Below are 13,195 nucleotides of genomic sequence, written 5' to 3' on the forward strand. Positions count from 1 at the left end.
AAAACCGATGCATCTCTATGATAGACCGGGACAATACCTGTAATGATAGAGTCGGAAGCAACTGCCTCTGTACGAGCAGGAAGAGCATAATATCTGGCTTGGACTCCCCCTCTAGGGTGACCTCAACCTCCTCGACCTCTTCCTCGAGCTGACTGAGCAGATGAGGCGGTATCTAGAGCTGTAATCATAGCCTGAGGACCTGGTAGAGCACGCTGTGCTTGAGAAGTCTGTGGAAGTGCACCCCTCATAAGTATGGGGAAATCCCTCACCATATGGCGGGTGTCGCCACACTCAAAACAAGCTCTTAGAGAGCGTGGCTGCTGTGATTGGCTCGGGCCAGGTCTGCTAGGCTGACCGCTAATAGCACCTCATGCAGGAGGCACACTAGACACTGGCAGTGCATAATAAGTCTCTCGGGGCCTAGAAGGAGCCGGAATACCACTGGCTGCTGGAAGAGCTAAATGAATGGGGCGACTCACATAACCCCTACCATGGCAAACTGCAGCTGGGGCACGAGTACAACTATAAGTGCCAAACATTTGAGACCTCTTGGCCTCCCTCTCCTCTCTATCCCGAGAAAGCATACCCTCCAATCTCATAGCAATACTCACAACCTACTGGTAAGAAATATCCATCTCCAACTCCCGGGCCGTGCTAAGCCTGATACTGGGGTGGAGTCCCTCAATAAACCGACGAACCCTCTCTCGAACTGTGGCAACCAAGGCCGGTGCATGTCGGGCTAATTCATTGAAGCAAACTGCATACTCTAACACAGTCATAGCACCCTGGCGCAACTGCTCAAACTCTGTGCGCCACGCATCTCTGAAACTCTGGGGAACATACTCCCTCAAGAACATATCCGAGAACTGAGTCCATGTAAGTGAAGCTGCCTCAGTCGGACTACCCAACTCATAAGCACGCCACCACTGATGGGTTGCTCCTCTAAGCTGGAATACAGTAAAAGAAACCCCACTCAACTCTGCTACGCCTATAGTACGGAGAATACGGTGACACTCATCCAGAAAACCCTAGGCATCCTCTGACGCCAATCTACTGAAGGTAGGAGGGTGGTACTTCTTGTACCTCTCAAGTCTGAGCTGCTCCACCTCAGAAACTGCTGCCCTAACCTCAGGCTGATCTAGAGCTACCAGCTGCACTGGTATAATCTCTGGATCCTGGTCTACCTGAACTTGCTGCTTTGGGGTACCGGCGACGGGATTTTGGGCTCCTCCCCCTGCCTGAGATGTGGCAGGAGCAAGTGGAATCAATCCAGCCTGAGCTAAGGTGCTGAACATGCTCAGAAATTGGGCTAGAGTCTCTTAGAGAGCTGGTGCAGCAATAGGTACCTCAGGTGCCTGCCCTCCAGCTGGAGCTACTGGGGGCTCATCTGTAGCAGCTCGTGCGGGTGCTCTGGCTGCACCGCATGGACGTTCTCGGCCTTTACCTCGGCCCCGACCTCTCGCGGCTCTCGCAGCGGACATGGGTGCCTGGTCATCAGATCCGTCTGTACGTGTCCTCACCATCTGTGAGAGAATAGAATACAGAAGTTTAAAATTTCGAAGTCAACAATTTCGCACGACAAGGAATCAAAGAAGTGTAATTTTTCCTAACAGTTCCATAGCCTCCCAAAGATAAATACAGACGTCTTTGGACCGATCCGCGAGACTCTACTAAACTTGCTTGTGACTCAGAACACCTATGAACCTAGAGCTCTGATACCAACTTGTCACAACCCAATTCTCCCTTTGTAAGACGCCGTGATGGCACCTAGTCTCTACGACTAGGTAAGCCTAACAAAATGGAAGTAAAACTTAACAACTAACTGTAACAGATAACTAAATAACTGGCAACAATGCCACTTAGCATGTACAAAAACCAACACTCTAGTAATACACAGTATTCCCAATACCCGAAACATCATAAGTCACAAGCTATAGAAGGAAATTAGAATCTCTATACACCAGAGTCTAATAAAAGAAATACGGGAGGTAAATGACATAGGAGAGAATAGAGGGGCACTCCAAGGTCTGCGGACGCGGCAGACGTACCTTGAAGTCTCCGTACAGCAGCAAGCACTCTCATCTAATAGTGGAACTGATAAGAAGCACTAGGATCTGCACACAAAACATGTGCAAAAGAGTAGCATGAGTACATCACAACGGTACCCAGTAAGTGCCAAGCCTAACCTCGGTAGAGTAGTGACGAGGTCAGGTCTGGGACCTACTAGGGATATAATAATAAGACAGATGATATAATAAAATGAAGTAAAACGGGAAATTTAATAGAAAGAATTCACAAAGAAATAATAACACATCACAATGTGATAACAACAGGGGCTCTCCCGAGATACCGTCTCGTAGACAAAAATAAATAAATACTCAGCAGGGGATCTCCCGAGATACCGTCTCGTAGTCCCAAAAGTAAATATGCTAGGAGATCTCTCGAGGTACCGCCTCGTAGTCTCAAAAGTAAATGTGCAGGGGGATCTCCCGAGGCACCGCCTCGTAGTCCCAAAAGTAAACATGCAGGGAGAACTCCCGAGGTACCGCCTCGTAGTCTCAAAAGTAAATATGCATGGGGATATCCCGACGTACCGCCTTGTAGTCTCAAAAGTAAATGTGCAGGGAGAACTCCTGATGAACCGCCTCGTAGTCTCAAAAGTAAACACATAGCTCAAACCGATAAATACAATAGTTAACAGGAAGATTTTTACATTTAATACTGATACAGAACAAGGAAAACCGGAAATCAACTAGGCACGCTTCACAGAGTTCAAATAAGCAGTTAAAGCACGTAGACATGCGATATTAGACTAAACAGGATAACTATACATATTGGAATAGCTCAAATAAGAATGGAAGCAGACTAATACTCATTAAAACAGTATGACTCAATTTAAAAGGAAAACAGATTGATACTCAATAAAAATCGGGTTTTACAACAATATAGCTCGTGTACTTACTCTTCACCTCACGTACACGGCGCTCACATATGACAAAAGTACCAAATCCTAAGGGTATTTCCCCCACACAAAGTTAGACAAGCCACTTACCTCGAAGCAAGTTCAATTAATCGGTAACAATGCCTTTTCCACGAATATCCGACTCTGAATGGCCCAAATCTAGCCAGAATCAATTACATACTATAAATACATGTATAAAAAATTTAATTAATGAAATTAAAGCTAAAGCAAGAAATTAGAAAATCGCCCCCAAAAGCCTCCCCAGGCCCACGTCTAGGAATCGAGTAAAAGTCACAAAATATGAACACCCATTCACTCACAAGCCCGGTTATGTAATTTTCTTTGGAATTCGACCTCAATTTGAGGTCTAAATCCCCATTTTATAAAAATCCCTAATTCTACCCAAAACCCCCAATTTCCACCATGAAAACCCAAGGTTTTTGGTTGAAATCTTAGGAAATGTAGTGAAATATTGAAAGAAACTAGTTTAGAATCACTTACCAATGATTTGGGGAAGAAAGGTTCTTTGAAAAATCGCCTCTAGGGTTTCTTGTTTTGAAAATTTGAGAGAATGAACCAAAATCCCGTCTAAGTCCCATTTTGACTTATTCGCAATTGTGAACGTTGATCTTCCGCATTTATGACCAAGCCTGTCCCAGCCCCACTTCGCAAATGCGAACTCTGGCCTCCCCGCAATTGCAACCTCTTGATCGCAAATACGAACTTATGCTGACCCAGGTACTCTTCGCAAATACGGAGAATTTTCTCGCAAATGCAAGCCTGTCAGGATTGGGGAATGTTCGCAAATACGAACACTAATATCGCAATTGCGAGATCATATACCAGTCACCAAAAATTGCAGAACCAGCTAAGTTTTCTAAGTTCAAACCACCCCGTAGCCTATCTGAAACTCATCCGAGCCCTCGGGGCTCTAAACCAAATGTGAACACAAGTCTAAAAATAACATACAAACTTGCTCGCGTGATAAAATATCCAAAATAACACCTAGAACTACGAATTGAACACCACATCAAATGAAATTTTCAAGAAAACTTTGAAACTTCTATTTTTCACAAACGGACGTCCGAATCACGTCAAACCAACTCCGTTTCTCACCAAATTTGACAAACAAGTCATAAATATAGTATTGGACCTATACCAGGTTCCGTAACCAAGATACGGACCCGATATCAATAAAGTCAAATATTGGTCAAACGTTCAAAGTCATAAGCTTTCAAACTTTTAAATTTCAACAAAGTCCGATAACTAGGGCTAGGGACTTTCGAATTCGATTCCGGGCATATGCCCAAGTCCCAAATCATGATACGGACCCACCAGGACCGTCAAAACACGAATTCAAGTCTATTTGATCAAAACGTTGACCGAAGTCAACTCAAATGGATCTTAAGGCAAACATTTCATATTTTCTCAGTTTTTAACATAAAAGCTTTCTGGAAAAATACCCGGACTGCGCATGCAAATCGAGGAGGGCTAAAATGAGGTATTTAAGGCTTCAAAGCACAGAATTAGGTTCTAAAATATAAGATGACCTATCGGGTCATCATACCAGAACTACATGAGGCCTGATCCTCATTAAGCCCGAGGTATGTAAGCAATTCAAAGCCAGAATTCGGTCCCGACTTTCCAAAAATCCTCCTAGAATCTTAACTCCCAATCCTGCAGCTTATAATCTTGTGCCATTCCTACAATGTATGCCTAAAGTCGGGACAAAATTGGCTTTGGTTCAATTTCTTTGCCCGAAAACTCTTTCATCATCTCCGGTCAAAGAGGGGCAGTTGTTGATAGTCAATTTTGACCCTCCCTTTTAAAATTAATTTATTTATACTTAAATATTTACAATGAATGTTGTGAAAGTATTTTCTATCAATAATTACCTACTTTTACAAATTAATTAAGTATTAGCTTTGAAATTAATAACCTAGCATTAGTATTATGTAATGACAAATATACTACTATTAAAATATTTTTAAAAAACACCATAGAGTTTTTATAATTAATTTATGAATTACTTCTCAAATTTTGATTAATTAGATTACTATGTTGATAATTCAAACTAGTCTTGTAATTTAGAAAACAAAGTATTTATAAATAAATAATTACATTAGTTAGTAGTGTATTTGATAATTATAATCTTACTATATTTTTGGAAATTAATTATGTTTAATTAAATTAATTTTAAAGGGGTTAAAACTAAAAGGTTACAATTGCAATTCCTTAATTAAATACAAAGTGGCTATTCATTAAATTAATTTCAGCCCAAATACCCAAGCCCAAGCCAAATCTGACCCAAATTCAATTCCCTTCTCTCCACCATGGCAATCCCCGTCTGCTCTACTTATCCAATGAAATCGTGCCACGCCACCCGTCCTACCCATTCAAAAAACAAACACATCTGATCCAGACTGTCCATCCGTTTGATCAACGGTCTACATTTTAACTCTTATTTTTCTCTTAAATTTGAAATACCCAGAAGGTTTAATCCTCACCGTTGGATCATTGGGATCCAGGGGACACCATATTTCCTTGTTAAAATCTGTTAATACTTAAATTGTCAGGGTCGTTGATCAAATGATCCAACGACCCAAATCTTTTCCTCCCACTTTAACACAAAGACCGTTTGGTCTCATCCCCTAACCCTAAAATTTTTTCCCCCAAGCTCTGCCACCTCTCTTTCCCCTTCCTCTCTCCTTTCTCTCAACCTCACAACCCAAATCAATCAAAAGACCGTGCACAAATTCGTGCAATGTCATGAATTCACTTAGAGATTCATCCTCCATGTCTCCCACATCCGTGATTCTAGCTGAATCTTTCCTCTTTCATCGAGCAAGTCTGAAGTCCTCAAATCCGAACCCTAACCCCAAAGATTAAACCTCAAATCGCCATTGATCTTTCAAATCCATGACATTCATGGTTATCCATTTTGCTCTTGCACTTCAGATCTCGTTGCTCTTTTCGTTTTCACCATTTGATTTCAATAGCCCTAATCGAAGAGTCACAGACCAAAACGTGAAACTTCAACCCATCTGATTTCTTCCTTCGTTCTTTCAAATCGAAGAAAGCATGAAGACATTAGCTGGCTTCATCATTGATATTCGATATCCAGAGATCAAATGCAATGACCTCTCGGTATTAGTGTTCTGACCGATGGTCTCTCATGCTTCAACGGCCGGTCTCTCATTTCCCCATGCCTAGGTAAAAATCCTTACTGATTTCCCTTTGTTTTCTAAGATTTTAACTCGATTGTGCTTACATCACCATTCCTTTGTCACTCTACACTATCGATTTGAATCAGGAACCCTAATGCTTCACAGCCACTATAAATAGGGGCTTTTAATGTTCTCACCTAACACACCTAACACATAGAAAATATACAACAAAGGCACCAACGAAATCACTTATCAAATATGAATTTTAGTCTTCAGTAGTAAAAATCAAGCTAGGGTTCTAACTAGCTTCTAATTTCTTTCTGATTCTGAGTCTTACACTGGTCGTGGTTTGAGTTCTTGATTCTATACGGCTAAGAAGGAGTCTTTGTTTGGTTTTCTGCTCAAGAGGAGGTTAGTACACCTCCACCCTTTCTCTTTTAATTGCTTCATTCGAAAATCATGAATGTGCTACTGTTTTTCTGTTAACTGTTTCATTTATAATGTTTGCTATTAGTCTGTAATTATCTATTTTAGTTCACCATGACTTTGTTGTTGATTTGTGGTCAGCTATTATATTTTATTAGTATTGATTAAGTAGCTATGTGACCTTATGACTTCTGTTCTGTATTAAATAGCCTATGTGGTTAAGCTACTTAACATGCTTTAATAATTTCTCATATCTACCTAGAGTTCAGACTTCCCTCTAATGATTCTGTTATAATCTTCATGCTTATCATGCCCTATTTTTTTGAGTTCTGTTATTCTATACTTGGGGTTGCTGTTATAATCTCCATGCTTATGATGCCATATTCTTTTGAGTTTTGTTATTCCATACTTGGGGTTGATATTAGATGATTCTAGCTAGGACATACATGAAAGTACATAGGGTAACTTTGCATCACTTGGTTAAGGTTTATGAAGCTTAAGTGTTCAAAATGCTCCTCCTCTTTGTGTAAGTGCTTGTTAACCTTTAAGCATTCTCTGAATCATCACTATGAAAGCTTTATATCCATGCCTAACTGCTAGTTATAAACAATCTCGCTAGGATGAACTTTCTGAGAATATCAGTGATCACTCTGCAGATGAATTAAGCCTGCTGTAGTTGAATACTAACTATTTCTGTAACTTGAATATAACTCCACCATACCTAGAAATTAACCTTAGTCAGAACAGATGAATTAAGCCTGTATAATATGATGTTTCCCCTGTTCTTAAACACTTAATGATATTGATAATCTGATTTTGTAATGTTTGAGACTCATCCAATCTTGTGAGGTTATAACTTTGGTTGAAATCACTGTAAGTGTGTAAGTTTGGAATGAATCTTTATTTATCCCTCATGACTTCATACTTTTGAACGTTGTTTTGAAACTGCACTCAGTCCTCTCTTTCCCCTGTTAATCTGGATTGAATCTGGTATTGGAGAAACCTTTTATTGTTACTGATTTCGTATAATAACTTGCCTATGTCATTGTCTAAATCTTTACTAAGGATCTCAAAGGATTCAAGTAGTGTTGTTAACCTATGTGAATGCTCATGATAACGTTTGGTGTTAAATTAATCTGTGATCAATATGTTCTTTGGAAAGCTCCTACTAAGATGAGAAATTCCCCGAGCAATAACATCTGTATCCCAAAGTTGTTGCAGCTCTAAACTATGTTCTATTAATCTATCTCTGAGATGTTTGATTCCAATTGTTTATTTCTTTAGCAAAAACAGGATGATGTTCCTGCCTATGTATTTGGAAATTCGAGCTTCATGTCTGTCTAGTATGTTAATCAATCACCTAGAGCTGAAAGTATTATTATAAGGAATGGGAACTGTTTCTATGTGTTTTCCTATATTATTCTGTTAAGAAGGAGTATGTTTCTGTGGTAGGAAATGCCATAGTAGTTGGTTTGCATTGAAAAAGCCTGGCATTCAAACCTATAGGGAAGAATGGGTTGTTAGTGGTTAGGGATATTTAGGAGTAGAGTTTAACTCTAAGTTGGGTTGCTCTCCCTGGCACAAGCATTGCCCTGGGCCTTGAGACCCTTGAGAACTTTGAAGTGTCGAGGGATTCAAAGGGGGCATTGACCTTGAGTAGAATTCTCTCCTTATCCCTTAATTCATTGACACTTATTATTCTGTTTGGGGTTGGTGTTTATTGACAACGAAAGGTATTCAATGTGGATCATTTATCATACATAACCTCCACATTAGTATGACTTTCTTAGTGTTTAAATATTGTTAGTGATCTTTTCCTTTATTCTTTGCTAGCAAATTTCATATTTGGGCATGTATATAGTACTATTTTTCTAATGACTTTCTCTCTTCTTTTTTGAACTTATACAATGGCTTGGGCCTGCTAAGTTCTTAAAGAACTCAGGCCCAAATCCAGTGCTGCTATATCCTGGGAGCCTAGAGTCAGCTGTCGTCCCTGTCATTGCTGGGCCTGCCTCTTTGAGGCCCAAACACCAGAGTCCTTTCTTTCCCTTCGCTCCTTTATTTACTGCTTTTGTTAATTTATAGTTGCAATATATCGTTATTCTTCACTGTGTTTCTGTTGTTTTATCTCACATGTACGTGACAAGCATATATTGGATTGAATGCTTTATTTTATCGTTTAACTAACATAAAATAACTTAGGCATGCCTTAAAGAACCTAGTATTAAAAGAGGTATTAGTTAGCAATTAATTCTACATCCTCTAGTCATGAGCTGTTATTAATTCATTATGACTTGCTAACCTTTTCTTAAAGATTTTGAAGCCCAAATGCTAAACAAAGGTGGAAGTCCCCCTTTCAAAAAGAAAAACCAGATCTGAGTCGTGTTTTTAATTTTCTAAAAGGAAATCAACTCTTTTCGTAAAGAACAAGGCAGTGCTCTAAATAAAGGTTTTCAAACAATCTCCCCAAGCCTACTATTTAAATCCAAGGTATATCTTAGGTTTATTTTTACCTCATTAGAGTAATTTGAACTTCAATGTTTTAGGAAACAAAGTGCTTTAACTTAGCTTCTCTTTTATACATTTTTCATACAAACACCCTATCTTTCAAAGTTCTTTTCAAGCATATATATACTAACATTATTTTTCTAAGACTCTCCTTTAAACCCATACCTATTTAAACTACACTCCTTCTTTATAGGTATTACGCCCTAATATATGGTAAGCTACACTCTTTTGAACACTAGTTAAAGCATAGTATAAATAATTAGTCCTAAATCTAGTCTAAGTCCTATGGAGCTACCTCAGGTAGATTTTAAGGGGTGCCCAACACCCTCCCTTTAGAAGAACAAGAATTCTTACCTATAATCTCACTGGTTAGCAGACTAATAAAGAATATGACATTTAGTAATTAAATAGGTACCATAGTATACCTTTAAATATTAGGTGGAGACTCTCTTTCATCAACAACAGAGAAACCACAAGTTGAATCTTGTTTTGACTAGTGCAAAATAGGGTGCAACAGTTGTCAAAATGGATTTACCTATATGGGGTTGATATCTCATGTCTTGTCGAGTTATCGGTAGCATATCAGATTGACATGATAAAGAAGATGTCATCATGCATTGATATATTTGATTCTTGGATGGGTCTCTTTATTGTGTTATTTGGCAATTGATACGGAATAGGATCATATTGAGCACAAGTTTACAGTCATGTATGAGTATTGAACACACATATTATATGGTGCATACCTCTTCATGAGTGGGGTTGGTGCAAGTTGTATTTTTTAAACATGTCAAATTGGTAGAATTTGTTTATTACCCTATCCCAGTTGTGCACCTTTACCACTGATATTCTTTATTCTGTAATTGTCCTTTTGGAATATTTTCTCTATAATATACATGTTATTGAGCTGCACAGGTTCTCCTAAGTAAGTATCTTTTGACTTAAAAACCTCGTCACTACTTCTCCGAGGTTAGTCAAGATACTTATTGAGTACATAGAGTCGGTTGTACTCATACTACACTTCTATACTTTGCGTGCAGATTCAGGAGCTGAGTAGCTTGTGAAGACGAAGCCTTGCATTTCAGACATGCTAGCATACCAGATTCATGCTACCTTTTGTTCCTAGTAGTTTAGGATTTTATTTCTGTTTATGTAAACTTCAAACAGATGTTGTAAATATTCTTCATAACCTCTTTATAAATCTAATCTTAGTGGCTCATGACTTGTACTGCCAGTTCTTGGGATAGTTATATTGAATTCTTTCACAGTTTTATTAATAATATTGATGATTTTCTCATTATGGTAGTAAGTTATACAATTTGACTTACCTAGCGGATTGAGTTAGGTGCCATCACGACTTGGTGGGATTTTGGGTTGTGACAGTTTTGAAAGAGGAAAGCACAAAGATGGCAAGTGTAATATAAATCGAGTTCAAAATCTTTTGGTGATTCAAACATTTGAGGCAATTCAAAACAAAAGGAATAGAAACTTGACCAAACTATACTTGGAGTTTATTAGGAGTTCATGGAATCCAATTCTATGGGAAGGATTTAGCCAAACATACCTGAATCAAGCTTCCTTAGGATTCCTACTATATTCCTCTACTTGTAATACTTCAATCTATATCACAAAAGTTCAATTGAACCAACATTAGTGAGGGTTTCTATGCTTTTAAGTCTTTTAAATATTTTATCAAACACCTAGAGGACATAGCCCTTTATCACCTCTAATAATGGTGTTTCTTCACCCCCCAACTTTCCATCTTTAGGTAGTATTTGACCTTTAACCGCACATGCATGGTCATCCAAACTGCAGCTACCCAATAATTACGTCAAACAACACTTTCTCCCAACTCTCCACAATACCCAAACTCAAGATTGAGAGCTTGTGGCTTCTGATCACCATCCCATAAGCTCCAATATTCGATTCTCATCTAACATTTTTATTATTAAAGATTGCATGAGAGCATGGGATGAAATCCTACCTTGATAGTAGAAGACCTTGTAAATTGCATCTTTGAACTCCAAGAATCGAGCTAAGGTCTTGATATGTAGAAGTGTTGGGGCTTCTCATTCTCTCTCAAGGATTGTTCTCTCTCTCAAAATAGATGAAAATCCCCTTCTAAAATGCCCTCCCAGCCGTATATTAGAAATATAGTCAGATAAAAAAATTCAAAAATGCCCCCCGAAACAGATCCGCCATCGCAAAAAGGATTGTATATTGCTTCTGTGGTCCGCCAAAAGGGATCGCAAAATGATCCTCCAAACTTTTGAATTGAACTGGCTAGATCTTCGGCAATTCTGCGGTTCCCACTTCTGTTGTGTGGTCCGCATATTGGACCACAGATTCTCCTTCTAAAGATTTCCCAGGTGGCCTGACCATTTTTATAATGGGTTTGCGGTCCACGAAACTAGTATGCGGTCCGCATAATCTACCGTAAAAAGACCCCCAAAAGTTGCACCATTCTGACCTATTCTGCGATGATTCTGCGGTCAGCGAAGCTGATTCGCGATCCACATAATTGACCGCAGAATCATCCTCTCAAGTTTATTCTTCTGCCCACTTCGTGACACATTTTGCAGTCCATAAATTCGTACTACATCTTGCAAAGCTCTCTGCTAACCTTATCCTATAACCTTCCGTACATCTTAGCTTGTTCTTGGCACTTTAAAGCCTTAGATCTCTGGCGAATTTTTACGGGGCATTACAGATTGTGTCTCAATTATGGGCTCATATGCTTACTTTTTCAAAAGTACAAATTGGTATTACCAACGCATACGAGGTCACTTCTCAATTACGGTCTCCTATAATTACTTCTTGGTAGCGGCCTAGTGACAATTGACAAGAGTTATGTGTTAAAGCTTTGTGAGTGTATTAAACCTAACTAACAACTAACATAGTCTAAGAAAAGCTGCAAGAAAGCTTGTAAATCTTATAAAGAAATTGAAATTGGAATAAGATAATTGATTGATTTTTGTCGTCATGATTTGATTGTGTTCATATTTGTACAACAAGGTATTTGCTATTTATACATAAAGGACCAGTCGTTATTGGGTCTGAATCACGAGCCCGGAACTAAAATGTGGTTCTTTTGGACTCAAAGAACCAAAATATGTGGGAAAAAACTTGGGGACCATAATATATATAGCGCGGTATTTCACCGCGCTATACCTTAACGGCACGTTTGTCCGTTAAGGTATAGCGCGATGAAATACCGCGCTATACTTGAACCCAAATGGGCGGAAAGGTATAGCGCACATATGTACTGTGCTATATGATAGCGCTCTATATATACGCACTATACCTACACATTAAAGCCAACCATCTTCTTCCCCAAACAAAACAGAACACCCCCCCCCCCATTTTTAAGCAAAACAAACTCGCTTGGAGCCCACCGGTCCCACAAAAAGTGTATATTCTCGGCCTCACATCCTAGCTAAGGCGTTATCTCGTAGTAGGTTGCTCATTTCGGCTCCAAATCACCAAATCTTCAAGTTTCCAAAAAATTAAAATCGAGGTATTCCGACTTAGTTTTTGTTAAAACTCATGTATAAAAAATGCCTATTAGTTATTTTTTACTGTGCTCTATGTTATTTCGTGATTGTTTTGTGATTTAATTAATTTGTTATTTTTTATCCGGATTATATTATTAGTGTGCTAAAAAAATAGTAAAATAGTGAAATTATTATTAGTTGTTAGAAAAAATGTTAATTAGTTAATTTTTACTGTGGTATATGTTTTTTCGTGAGTATTTTGTGATTAAATTAATTTATTGTTTTTATCCGGTTTAGATTATTTATTTGCTAAAAGACTAGTAAAATAGATAAATTGTTATTTTAGGAATAATTAACCTTATTTAGATGTTATTGTTGTACATATATGAATATGTGACTTTAGTTCCCTGTAGTGGTATCTTGTGCCCTAATGTAGTGCTCGTATTTGTAATGTAGTGCCCTTTTAGCGTAGTAAAATGTGGTGCCCTTTAGTGCAGTATCTTTGTAGTTATTGAAATTAATCATTTAATTATCTGTTAAACCCAAAAATATCTGACAAAACATTTTTGTTCAAACGCAAACTCTCTCGAATTCTAGTCAACGAACGTAAGAAAATAACATTAGAAAACAACAATATT

The sequence above is a fragment of the Nicotiana tomentosiformis genome, chromosome 4 (genome assembly GCF_000390325.3).
Source record: "Nicotiana tomentosiformis chromosome 4, ASM39032v3, whole genome shotgun sequence".
Classification (NCBI taxonomy): Eukaryota; Viridiplantae; Streptophyta; class Magnoliopsida; order Solanales; family Solanaceae; genus Nicotiana; species Nicotiana tomentosiformis.